Here is a 13,948-nt window from a genome sequence, read left to right on the forward strand (position 1 = left end):
CACAGAGATTGCCTAGGTTCACACAGCTACTAAGAGACAGTAATGAAGAATAGGTACTAACATGGGGAAGAGAAATCTTATACTATAATTTAAGGTAGAAAAGTCATATATTTAAGAGACCAAAATGCTGCTAAACAAACAACACATATACAAACACATATACACAGAAAGAGAAGGAGAAAGAGAGAAAAAGAGAGGGAGAGATAGAAGGGAAGCTCAGGAGAGAGAGAGACAGAGAGATATAGAGGAGATATTCCAAAATGTTAAGTTAGGGCAGAAGAAAAGATCTGGGCAATTTTCCTCACTTTTCCCCCTTCCTTTTCTCTATGTAATATCCATGAGGTCAGGGATTTCTCTTTCATTTGTTTTCTACTCTATCCCTAGTGCCTAGAACAGTGACTGGCACATAGGAGGTACTTCTTAAATATTTGTTCAATAAATAAATTAAAGAGCAAATATATTTTCCATGATGACTAGGTATTACTTTTATAAGCAATAAAATTTAATTTTTATAAAATATGATCTTGGTGATATAATGAATCAGATTTAAGGTGGACATGAATCAATGAAATTACCTTCAATTCTTCCTCTCCCTTGTCCCATCCCCACATCCAGCCAGGCTCCAAGTTCTCTCTAATCTTAGAATTACCCCGTAGATACATTCCTCCCTATCCACTCCCAGGGCCCACCCACTGTCTAATTCAGGCCTTATGATTCACATATGAACTATTTCTATGGGCTCCAAATGGTTCCCTTCAACATAACCTTCACCCATCAATCTATCCTACTCTTCATTGTGAAATTTAACTTCCCAGTGGAATCTATGATCATATTTTTCTTTTGCTCAAAAATCTTCCTTGATTCCCACAACCCACATTTCTTTTTATAAGAAAAAATCTTTCAGACAGTATTTTGTCTGCAAGCCATTTGGAATATCTATAGACAAGTTCTTATTTTAGAATAATGGAAACAATACAGGGAAGAAACTTAGAGACCATCTAAGTTAATTTATATGCTCACATATTTAAACTAAATCTTTAATTAATTAAGGATTAATTACACAAAATCAATTGGTGGGGGAGTGAATAGAAGAGGTGGTCTTGATCTAACTTGTCAGATTAGTTGGAATGAACTAAAGTCATAGGGTTCTGTTTAAACCCATAATATCTTGGACTATTGCATCATGCACCTCATAGGCACCTTGCTTTTAATCACTCCTCCCTTCAAACTGTGTATCATACTACTACCAGAGATATCTTTTTAAAACCCAAATCTATGTCATGACTTTGAGAGCTTCCTGTTTTTACAAAATAAAGTTCATACTTGGTATTCAGATGGTATCTAATCAAAGCTGTAAGAGATTGAGAGCAAACATATCTCCAATTCTTCACCCCTTTTATCACTATCCTTTTTGCAATTTGACTTTGCAGCTCATCCAATCAACAGGTGGAGTCAATTTCCCCACGCTTAGAATTTAAGTTAGCCTTGTGACTTTCTTTGGACAATAGATTGTGGCAGAAATGACAGAGTACCAATACCAAGCTCAGGTCTCAAGAGACCTTACCTACTTCCACTCATTTTCTGGAGCTCTGCCACTGCCATGTGAACAAACCTAGGCTAGGCTACCAAATGATGAGAGACACGTGGCACAATCACTTCTATCCACCCATCCAACATCCAGCCAACCACATGTGAGGATGAGGCCAGTCTAGGCAAGCCAGCCTCCAGCCTACCCATCAGAACACCATAGATTTATGACCAAGCTCAGCTGAAATCACCAAATCTGGTCCAGATCAGCAGAACCCCCAAATTAGCCTGTATACTCATAAGCAGTAATGAATACTGATTGTTTAAACCACTCCATTTTTGGTGGTTTGTTACACAGCAATAGCTGAGACACCAATCTACTTTCCAGCTTCTCCCACTCTCTACCTTGTATCCTGGTATTCCCTCACCCCAAATTACTTGACATTCCCTAAGTATATCACAGTCATGTCTCACTGCCTTTTTTATGCTTCACCTTCTGACTAAAAGTCCCCTTTTTCTTTCCTATTTTGTGAAAATCTACTCAACATTCAAAATCCAGCTCAAACATCATTCATTTTTTCCTGAGATATTTATTGAGGGTAGGTTATGAGGTTTTGAAACTGAACAAGATGCAGTCTGTGCACTCAGCCAGCTCAGAGTTGAGGAAAAAGCAAAGAAGTAAATAGCTAATGTCACTTTATTCTTTCTCTAACTCCCTCTCTAACTTAAATCTTTCTTATTTCTTCCCAATCACTCTCATTCCTCAATTATAGCACTTCTCACAGTGTGATGCCAGCTATAATAACTGTACCTAGCTTGAAGAAATCTTACAAAGAATAGATGAGATTGAAGGCAAAACCCTTAGCATAGTGTGTGAAACTTAGTAAGTAGAAAATAAATGTTAGCTTTTATTTTTAGTTGACACATACTCTCATCTCCCCTACTTGACTGAATATAAGTTTGAGAGCAGGAAGTTAGCCAAATTCATCTTGTGTCCAAAGTGCCTAAAGTATATAGGTACCTGGCACTCACCAGATGTCCACTGAACAGATATCCGCAGGGCAATCAAGAATCAGTGGCCCTGGGGCTCTTGTGTTATACTGGGGCGCCCTCTGCCATGCATGCGTCTGTTCACACATTCAGGTATGAAGTGAATCTCCTGAGGGAGCCCAAATAAAGCTAGAAAATTTCCAGAAAGGCTCATGCCATTTAAAGAGTCTGTCTCCTTAAATGCAGGATACTGCTCTCCCCACCACTCCCCCACAGTGCTATATATGGTGTCATTCATTTTATAGCTGCAACCAATTATATTATTTGTTTTTTGAGAAACAAAATTTTTTTTTTGCGTTACGCGGGCCTCTCACCGTTGTGGCGTCTCCTGTTGCAGAGCACAGGCTCGGGACACGCAGGCTCAGCAGCCAGGGCTCACGGGCCTAGCTGCTCCGCGGCATATGGAATCTTCCCGGACCGGGGCACGAACCCGTGTCCCCTGCATCGGCAAGCAGACTCTCAACCACTGCACCACCAGGGAAGCCCAGATTTTATATCTTGTTTAGATCACAATTAAGTCCTTCAGAAGTAATGATAGAATGTAAAATAAAGAGAGATGGTGGGATTGATGAAAGGATATATCATAGGACTTCATGCCCTACCAGATTTGAAATCCCTTTGAGAAGAAAGAGAAAAAGCAACTATGTGCATGGAACATACTTATCTCTTGAGATTTTAGCTAAAGACATCTGAATGTAGATGTACCTCATACCCATGTAATCACATTTTTTACTCTTCCCCTTCATGTTTTATGTTTTTTATGTCACATTTTATATCTTTTTACCTTGTGTATCCCTTAGCTAATTGTTGTAGTTATAGTTATTTTTACTACTTTTGCCTTTCAACCTTCACACTAGCTATATAAGTGATTAATCTATTGCTTTTACTATATATTTACCTTTACCAGTGAGATTTATACTTTCATATGTTTTCTTGTTACTAATTAGCGTGGCCTTTCTTTTCAGCTTAAAGAAGTCCCTTTAACATTTCTTGTAATGCTGATTTTTGAGGTAATGAACTCCTTAAGCTGTTGCTTGTCTGGAAAACTCTTTATTTCCTTCATAATTTGTTAGGTAGAGTATTCTTGGTTGGAAGTTTTTCTTTAAGCATTTTGAATATATGGTGCCACTCACAACTGACCTACAAAATTTCTGCTGAAAAATCTGTTCATAGTCTTATGGAGATTCCAAATCACATTTTTTAAAAATTAGAATATGTGTTGTGATTATTTAATCACATAACCGTAAATAAAGTGTTTAAACAGAAGGGATAAAAATGCACTCGATCTGCTGTTGGTTGACTCCACAGATGTGGATCCATACAGAGGCACCACATTATATAAAGAACTTGAGCATCCTTGGATTTTGCAGGGGTCCTGGAACTAATCCCCCGTGAATAGCAAAGGACAATTATTACTGGACATTGTAGCGAGAAAGGAGACGTGAGAGGGGAAATACATTTTCATTTTTGTACTGAATTTTTTTACATAAAAGAATGTATTTTAAGAAAGTTGCTCTGAATAACTTAATGTAAAGTGCTTTTTTAAGTTATCGCTATTATAAGCAAACTTCAGCGAAATGGCAATGCTATGTTCTTTTTTTTTTAATAGACCTTTATTGGAGTATAATTACTTCACAATACTGTGTTAGTTTCTGTTGCACAAGAAAGCAAATCAGTCATATGCATACACATGTCCCCATATACCCTCCCTCCCATCCTCCCTATCCCACCCCTCTAGGTCATCGCAAAGCACGGAGCCAACCTCCCTGTGCTATGTTGATGCTTCCCACCAGCCAGCTATTTTACATTCGGAGGTATATGTATGTTGATGCTACTCTCCCTTCACCCCAGCTTCGCCCTCCCACCCCATGTCCTCAAGTTCATTTTCTATGTCTATCTCTTTATTCCTGCCCTGCCACTAGGTTCATCAGTATCCTTTTGTTGTTGTTGTTAGATTCCACATATATGCGTTAGCATACGGTATTTGTTTTTCTCATTCTGACTTACTTCACTCTGTATGACAGACTCTAGGTCCACCCACCTCATTACAAATAACTCAATTTTGTTTCTTTTTATGGCTGAGTAATATTCCATTGTATATATGTGCCACATGTTCTTTATCTATTCAACTGTCGATGGACATTTAGGTTGGTTCCATGTCTTGGCTATTCTAAATAGTGCCACAATGAATATTGTGGTACATGTCTCTTTTTGAATTATGGTTTTCTCAGGGTATATGCCCAGTAGTGGGATTGCTGGGTCATATGGTAGTTCCATTTTTAGTTTTTTAAGGAACCTCCATACTGTTGTCCACAGTGGTTGTGTCAATTTACATTCCCACAAACAGTGCAGGAGGGTTCCATTTTCACCACACCCTTTCCAGCATTTACTGTTTCTAGATTTTTTGATAATGTCCATTCTGACTGGTGGGAGATGATACCTCATTGTAGTTTTGATTTGCACTTCTATAATAATTAGTGATGTTGAGTATTTTTTCATGTGCCTCTTGGCCATCTGTATGTCTTCTTTTGTGAAATGTCTATTTAGATCTTCTGCCTATTTTTGATTTGGCTGTTTGTTTTTTGTGATATTGAGCTCCATGAGCTGTTTGTATATTACGGAGATCAATCCTTTGTCTGTTGTTTCATTTGCAAATATTTTCTCCCATTCTGAAGGTTGTCTTTTCATCTTGTTTACAGTTTCCTTTTTGTGCAAAAGCTTTTAAGTTTATTAGGTCCCATTTGTTTATTTTTGTTTTTATTTTCATTACTCTAGGAGGTGGGTCAAAAAAGATCTTGCTGTGGTTTATGTCAAAGACTGTTTTGCCTATGTTTTCCTCTAAGGGTTTTATAGTGTCTGACCTTACATTTAAGTCTTTAATCCATTTGGAGTTTATTTTTGTGTATGGTGTTAGGGATTGTTCTAATTTCATTCCTTTACATGTAGCTGTCCAGTTTTCCCAGCACCACTTATTAAAGAGACTGTCTTTTCTCCATTGTATGTTCTTGCCTCCTTTGTCATAAATTAGTTGACTATATGTGCATGGGTTTATCTCTGGGCATTCTATCTTGTACCATTGATCTATATTTCTGTTTTTGTGCCATTACCACACTGTCTTGATTACTATACCTTTGTGCTATAGTTTGAAGTCGGGGAGCCTGATTCCTCCAACTCTGTTTTTCTTGGTCAGGATTGCTTTGACTATTCGGGGTCTTTTGTGTTTCCTTACTAATTGTAAAATTTTTTGTTCTAATTCTGTAAAGAATGCCATTGGTAGTTTGATAGGGATTGCAATGAATCTGTAGATTGTTTTGGGTAGTATAGTCATTTCCACAGTTCTTCTAATCCAAGATCTTGGTAATCCAATTCTTCCAATCCAAGAACATGGTATTTATCTCCATCTGTTTATGTCATGTCACCTTTGATTTCTTTCGTCAGTGTTTTACAGTTTTCTGAGTACAAGTCTTTCACCTCCTTAGGCAGGTTTATTCCTAGGTATTTTATTCTTTTTGTTGCAATGGTAAATGGGAGTGTTTCCTTAATTTCTCTTTCTGCTTTTTCATTGTTGGTGTATAGGAATGCCAGAGATTTCTGTGCATTAATTTTGTTTCCTGCAACCTTACCAAGTTCATTGATTAGTTCTAGTAGTTTTCTGGTGGCATCTTTCAGATTTTCTATGTATATTATCATGACATCAGCAAACAGCGACAGTTTTACTTCTTTTCAAATTTGTATTCCTTTTATTTCATTTTCTTCTCTGATTGCTGTGGCTAGGACTTCCAAAACTATGTTGAATAAGAAAGACGAGGACATCCTTGTCTTGTTCCTGATCTTAGTGGAAATGTTTTCAGTTTTACACCATTGAGTATGACGCTTGCTGTGGATTTGTCATATATGGCCTTTATTGTGTTGAGGTAGGTTCCTTCTATGCCCATTTTTATTTTCTTTAAACTTTTTCTTTTATAAATGTATTTATTGTATTTATTTTTGGCTGCATTGGGTCTTAGATGCTGTGCATGGGCTTTCTCTAGTTGTGGTGAGCAAGGGCTACTCTTCATTGTGGTGCACAGGTTTCTCACTGTGGTGACTTCTCTTTTCGCGGAGCATGGGCTTTAAGCATGTGGGTTGCAGTAGTTGTGGCTCGCAGGCTCAGTAGTTGTGGCACACGGGCTTAGTTGCTCCACGGCATGTGGGATCTTCCTGGACCAGGGATTGAACCGGTGTTCCCTGCACTGGCAGGTGGATTCTTAACCACTGTGCCACCAAGGAAACCCTGTGCCCATTTTCTGGAGAGTTTTTATCATAAATGGGTGTTGAATTTTGTTAAAAGATTTTTTGGCATCTATTGAGATGATCATATGGTTTTATTCCTTAATTTGTTAATGTGGTGTATCACATTGACTGATTTGAGTATATTGAAGAATGCTTGCATCCCTGGGATAAATCCCACTTGATCATGGGTTATAAAACTTTTAATGTGCTGTTGGATTCTGTTTGCTAGTATTTAGTTCAGGATTTTTGCATCTATGTTCATCAGTGATATTGGTCTATAATTTTCTTTTTTTCTGTGATATCTTTGTCTGCTTTTGGTATCAGGGTGATGGTGGCTTCGTAAAGTGAATTTGGGAGTGTTTCTCCCTCTGTAATTATTTGGAAGAGTTTGAGAAGGATTGGTGTTAGCCCTTGTCTAAATGTTTGTTAGAATTTGCCTGTGAAGCCATCTGGTCCTGAACTCATGTTTGTTGGAAAATTTTTAATCACAGTTTCAATTGCATTACTTGTGATAGGCCTGTTTATATTTTCTAATTCTTCCTGGTTCAGTCTTGGAAAATTGTACCTTTCCAAGAATTTGTCCATTTCTTCGTGGTTGTCCATTTTATTGGCATATAGTTGTTTGTAGTAATCTCTTATAATCCTTTGTATTTCTACAGTGTCAGCTGTGATTTCTCCTTTTTCATTTTTAATTTTATTGATTTGCAACCTCTCCCTGTTTTTCCTGATGAGTCTGGTGAAGGGTTTATCAATTATGTTTATCTTCTCAAAGAACCAGTTTTTAGTTTTATTGATCTTTGCTACTGTTTTCTCCATTTATACTTCATTTATTTCTGTTCTGATCTTTATGATTTCTTTCCTTCTACTGACTTTGGGTTTTCTTTGTTCTTCTTTCTCTAGTTGTTTTAAGTGTAGGGTTAGATAGTTTATTTGAGATTTTTCTTGTTTCTTGAGGTGACATTGTATTGCTACAAACTTGCCTCTTAGATCTGCTTTTGCTGCATCCCATAGGTTTTGGATTGTCTTGTTTTTGTTGTCATTGGTTTCTATGTATTTTTAAATTTCTTCTTTGATTTCTTCAGTGATCTCTTGGTTATTTAGTAGTGCACTGTTTAGCCTCCATGTATTTGTGTTTTTTACAGTTTTTTTCCTGTAATTGATTTCTAATCTCATAGCATTGTGGTCAGAATAGATGCTTGATATGATATCAATATTCTTAAATTTTCCAAGGCTTGATTTGTGACCCAAGATAGGATCTATCCTAGAGAATGTTCCATGAGCACTTGAGAAAAATGTGTATTCTGTTGTTTTTGGAAGGAATGTCCTATAAATATCAATTAAGTCCATCTTGTGTAATGTATCATTTAAAGTTTGTTTTTCCTTATTTATTTTCTGTTTGGATGATCTGTCCAGTGGTGAAAGTGGGGTGCTAAAATCCACAACTATTATTGTGTAACTGTCGATTTCTCCTTTCCTTGATGTTAGCATTTGCCTTATGTATTGAGGTGCTCCTATGTTGGTTGTATAAGCATTTATAAATGTTATATCTTCTTCTTGGATTGATCATTTGATCATTAGGTAGTGTCCCTCCTTATCTCTTGTAACAGTCTTTATTTTAAAGTCTATTTTATCTGATACAAGTATTGCTACTCCAGTTTTCTTTTGATTTCCATTTGCATGGAATATCTTTTTCCATCCCTTCACTTTCAGTCTGTATGTGTCCCTAGGTCTGAATTGGGTCTCTTTTAGACAGCATATATATGGGTCTTGTTTTTTTTTGGGTCTTGTTTTTGTATCCATTCAGCCAGTCTGTGTCTTTTGGTTGGGGCCTTTAATCCATTTACATTCAAGGTTATTATCGATATGTATGTTCCTATTACCATTTTCTTAATTGTCTGGGGTTTGTTTTTGTGGGTCTTTTTCTTCTCTTGTGATTCCCACTTAGAGAAGATTCTTTAGCGTTTGTTGTAAAGCTGGTTCGGTGGTGCTGAATTCTGCTAGCTTTTGCTAGTCTGAAAAGCTTTTGACTTCTCCATCGAATCTGAATGAGATCATTGCTGGGTAGAGTAATCTTGGTTGTAGGTTTTTCTGTTTCATCACTTTAAGTATATCCTGCCACTCCCTTCTGGCCTGAAGAGTTTCAGCTGATAACCTTATGGGATTTTTTGTATGTTATTTTTTGTTTTTCCCTTGCTGCTTTTAATATTTTTTCTTTAATTTAATTTTTGTTAGTTTGATTAATATGTGTCTTGCTGTGTATCTCCTTGGGTTTTTCCTGTATGGGACTCTCTGTGCTTGCTGGACTTATGTGACTATTTCCTTTCCCATGTTAGGGAAGTTTTCAAGTATAATCTCTTCAAATATTTTCTCAGACCCTTTCTTTTTCTCTTCTTCTTTTGGGACCCCTATAATTTGAAGGTTGGTGCATTTAGTGTTGTCCCAGAGGTCTCTGAGATTGTCTTCAATTCTTTTCATTCGTTTTTCTTTATTCTGGTCCTGGGCAGTTATTTCTACATTTTGTCTTCCACCTCACTTATTCATTCTTCTGCCTCAGTTATTCTGTCATTGATTGCTTCTAGTGTATTTTTCATTTCAGTTATTATGTTGTTCATCTCTGTTTGTTCTTTAATTCTTCTAGATCTTTGTTAAACATTTCTTTTACTGTCTCAATCTGTGTCTACATTCTACTTCCAAGATTGTGGATCATCTTTACTATGATTACTCTGAATTCTTTTTCAGGTTGATTGCCTATTTCCTCTTTATTTACCTGGTCTTGTGGGGTTTTACCTTGTTCCTTCATCTGTGACATATTTTTTTGCCCACATTGTTTTTTATGAGTGGGATTGTATTCCTGTTTTACTGGTTGTTTGGCCTGAGGTTTCCAACTCTGGGGTTTGTATGCTATTGAATAGAGCTTTGTCTTGGTGCTGATGAGGAACTCTCTGAGACCTCACTCTGATGAAAATTCCCTGGGTCTGAGGTTCTCTGTTAATCCAGTGGTTCAGTCTCAGAGCTCCCACTGCAGGAGCTTTGGCCCATTCCCAGGCTCATGAACCAAGGTACTGCAAGCCACCTGGGGTGGCCAAAAAAAAAAAAAAGAAAAAACCCAACAATAACAAAGTAAAGAATAAAAGTAGACTAGGAAACTAACAGCCATGTTAAGAAGAATATAAAAATAAAAATATAGATGAATCAAAAACCGGAAGGTACAACAGTACCACAATAGTAATAAAGAGGAGGAAGAAAAAAAAATGGGGGGATAGGCCTTGGTTGTGGAGGGCAGTGCCTAAGCAAGGCGAGCTTTGGGTGGTGGGTGAGGCCAATGCTCAGGAACCACAGGGCTGGAAAAACCCTAGGGGCTGTGGAAGGTGGGGCTTAGGCTCAAGGAACAGAAGGGGCACAGGTGTGCCCCCCACCCCTTGTCTCAGATGGCCAGGGACCTCACCTAGGAGCACAGCAGGCTTCCTGGGCTCGAGTGGGTGGGGCAAACACCTTCCTCTCCTCTCCTGCTCTTCTGAGCTGGGAGGGCCCCTCCCACCTGTCTCTCCTGATCTCCCCAGTTGCAGGAATGTTGATCCTGTCTGGCCTCCACTTCTCCTCCCCGCTTAGTCTGCCTACATCCTACCAGTTCACTTTGGGGTTCCTCCCATCTCTTTGGGTGTCAGAGTCCCCCACCAGCGGCCGGCAGGGGCCCTAGTTCCTATGTTCTTTTTTTTTTTTTTAAAGTTTGCCAACCCTCAAGTTAGATTTTTTTATTAATTTATTAATTTTTAAATTTTTGGCTGAGTTGGGTCTTCATTGCCATGCGCGGGCTTTCTCTAGTTGCAGTGAGCTGGGGCTACTCTTCTTTGTGGTGTGCAGGCTTCTCATTGCGGTGGCTTCTCTTGTGGAGCACGGGCTATAGGTGTACAGGCTTCAGTAGTTGCAGCACGCAGCCTCAGTAGTTGTGGCGCATGGGCTTAGTTGCTCTGCGGCATGTGGGATCTTCCTGGACCAGGGCTCGAACTCCTGTCCCCTGCATTGGCAAGTGGGATCTTAACCACTGCACCACCAGGGAAGACCATCCTATGTTCTTGTACTAATGCTTCCTGACCATAGGACTGAAAGCTGACTGCAAGATGATTTGATTGGAGTATTGCACTTTCCACAAATGCAAAGATCTTTTTTTTTAAAATTAAGAACTACTAGGTGGTTTTCAGACTGGTTCCTGAGAAGCTCTGTGGGGGTTTTATTGTTTGTTTTGTTAATTAATTAATTAATTTGTTTGTTTTTATTTTTGGCTATGTTGGGTCTTTGTTGTTGCACGTGGGCTTTCTCCAGTTAAGGCAAGTGGGGGTTACTCTTTGTTGTGGTGCATGGGCCTCACATTGTCGTGGCTTCTCTTGTTGCAGGGTATGGGCTTTAGGCACCTGGGCTTCAGTAGTTGTGGCACATGGGCTCAGTAGTTGTGGTTCATGGGTTCTAGAGTGCAGGCTCAGTAGCTGTGGTGCACGGGCTCAGTAGTTTCTTCCCAGCATGTAGGATCTTCCCGGGCCAGGGATCTAATCCATGTTCCCTGCATTGGCAGGCAGATTCTTAACCACTGCACCACCAGCGAAGCCCTAAAATGATTTCCTCATATTCTAATACAAATAACTCAAGCTCCACTCAACCCATTAATGGAAACAATAAGTTGGCAATCCTTTTAAAAGAAGACTAAATTGCAGATACAAAGACTATTAAAAGCTATGAGAGAATACAAGGGACAACTTCATAACAATGTGTAATTTTTCTTTGAGCATTTTAAGTAGAATTATTTTAAAGTCCATGTCTAATAACTCCATTAGCTATACTCTCTGTGGCTCTTCTTTATTGTCTGTTGTTTATCTTATTTTTTAAAATATTTTATTTTATATTAGAGTATAGTTGATTAACAATGTTGTGTAACTATCCCTCCCCATACTCTTACCCTCTGGTAACCATAAGTTCATCCTCTAAGTCAGTGAGTCTGTTTCTATTTTGTAAATATGTTCATTTGTATCATTTTTTTTTGGATTCTGTATATAAGTGATACCATACAATATTTGTCTTTCTCTGTCTGACTTACTTCATTCAGTATGACAATCTCTAGGTCCATCCATGTTGCTGCAAATGGCATTTCATTCTTTTTAATGGTTGAGCAATAGTCCATTGTATATATGTACTACTTCTTTATCCATTCATCTGTTGATGGACATTTAGGTTGCTTTCATGTCTTGGCTATTGTAAACAGTGCTGCAATGAACATTGGGGTGCATGTATCCTTTTGGACCATGGTTTTCTCCAGATATATGCCTAGGAGTGGGATTGCAGGGTCATAAGGTAGCTCTATTTTTAGTTTTTTATGGAACCTCCATACTGCTTTCCACAGTGGCTGTACCAATTTATATTCCTACCAACAATGTTAGAGGGTTCCCTTCTCTCCACACCTTCTCCAACATTTATTGCTTGTGGATTTTTTGATGCTAGCCATTCTGACTGGTGTGAGGTGATATGTCATTTTAGTTTTTATTTGCATTTCTCTAATAATTAATGCTGTTGAACATCATTTTATGTGCCTCTTGGCCATCTGTATGTCTTCTTTGGAGAAATATCTATTTAGGTCTTCTGTCTAATTTTTTATTGGGTTGTTTGTTTTTATGATATTAAGCCTCATGAGCTGTTTGTAAATTTTGGAGACCAATTCCTTGTTGGTCTCATTTTTTGCAAATATTTTCTTCTGTTCTGCAGGTTGTATTTTGTTTTGTTTATGGTTTCCTTTGCTGTGCAAAAGCTTTTGAGTTTAATTAGGTCCCATTTGTTTATTTTTGTTTTTATTTTCATTACTCTGGAAGATGGACTGAAAAAGATATTTCTGTGATTTATGTCAGAGAGTGTTCTGTCTATGTTTTCCTCTGAGAGTTTTATAGTGTCCAGTCTTACATTTAGGTCCTTAATCCATTTTGAGTTTATTTTTGAGTATGGTGTTAAGAGTGTTATAATTTCATTTTTCCCACCACCATTTATTGAAGAGACTGTTTTTCCTCCATTGTATAGTCCTCTCTGCTTTGTTGTAGATTAATTGACCATAGGTGCATGGGTTTTCTATCCTCTTCCATTGATTTATATTTCTATTTTTGTGCCAGTACCATACTGGTTTTTTTGTTCTTTTGCTGGGTTTTTTTTTGTGGTACGCGGGCCTCTCACTGTTGTGGCCTCTCCCATTGCGGAGCACAGTCTCTGGATGCACAGGCTCAGTGGCCATGGCTCACAGGCCCAGCTGCTCCGCGGCATGTGGGAATCCTCCCAGACCAGGACATGAACCTGTGTCCCCTGCATCAGCAGGCAGACTCTCAGCCACTGCCTAACCAGGGAAGCCCCCATACTGTTTTGATGACTATAGCTTTGTAGTATATTCTGAAGTCAGGGAGCCTGATTCCTCCAACTTCACTTTTCTTTCTCAAGATAGCTTTGGCTATTCTGGGTCTTTTGTGTTTCCATACAAATTTTAAGATTTTTGTTCTAATCCTGTGAAAAATGCCATTGGTAATTTGATAGGGATTGCATTGAATCTGTAGATTGCCTTGGGTACTACAGTCATTTTGACAATATTGATTCTTCTAACCCAAGAACATCATTCTCTTATTTTTGATTACTTTGCCTTTTCTCTTCATGTATCTATTTATTTTCTATTGAGTGCCAGATACTGCATATGAAATTTTTTTAAAAATATGGAACGCTTCATGAATTTGCATCTCTTTCTTGCACAGGGGCCATGCTAACCTTCTCTGTATCATTCCAATTTTAATATATGTGCACAGAAGCAAGCACGAAAATTTTTTTAAATTAAAGTGAAGCTTAGGATTATGATAGAAAGTTTCTCTTGTTACAGTTTTCATTTGCTCTGCCAGACTACTGTGGCACTAACAATATTGTTTCACCTTAAGCCAATCAGGGATTACATGATTCAAATCTAGACTTCAAGGACTTCTTGTCTTGGCTAAAATGAATAAACTTGCTATCATTTTCTCAAAACTCATATAACAATCATTACAGTGGTGAATTTCCTGGGTTTTGTTTTTCTGTCCATATCTCCTAACTT

General features: G+C 38.1%; 1 non-coding gene across 1 annotated transcript; it reads right to left on the reverse strand.

Annotated features, from left to right (window-relative positions):
• Positions 1 to 13,571: 13,571 nt before the first annotated feature.
• On the reverse strand, positions 13,572 to 13,677 carry LOC115844908 (U6 spliceosomal RNA). The gene has a single exon (XR_004036256.1). It is a non-coding gene; the product is annotated as a U6 spliceosomal RNA (small nuclear RNA).
• Positions 13,678 to 13,948: the final 271 nt, after the last annotated feature.

This window comes from Globicephala melas, chromosome 8, assembly GCF_963455315.2.
Source record: "Globicephala melas chromosome 8, mGloMel1.2, whole genome shotgun sequence".
NCBI classification, from domain to species: domain Eukaryota; kingdom Metazoa; phylum Chordata; class Mammalia; order Artiodactyla; family Delphinidae; genus Globicephala; species Globicephala melas.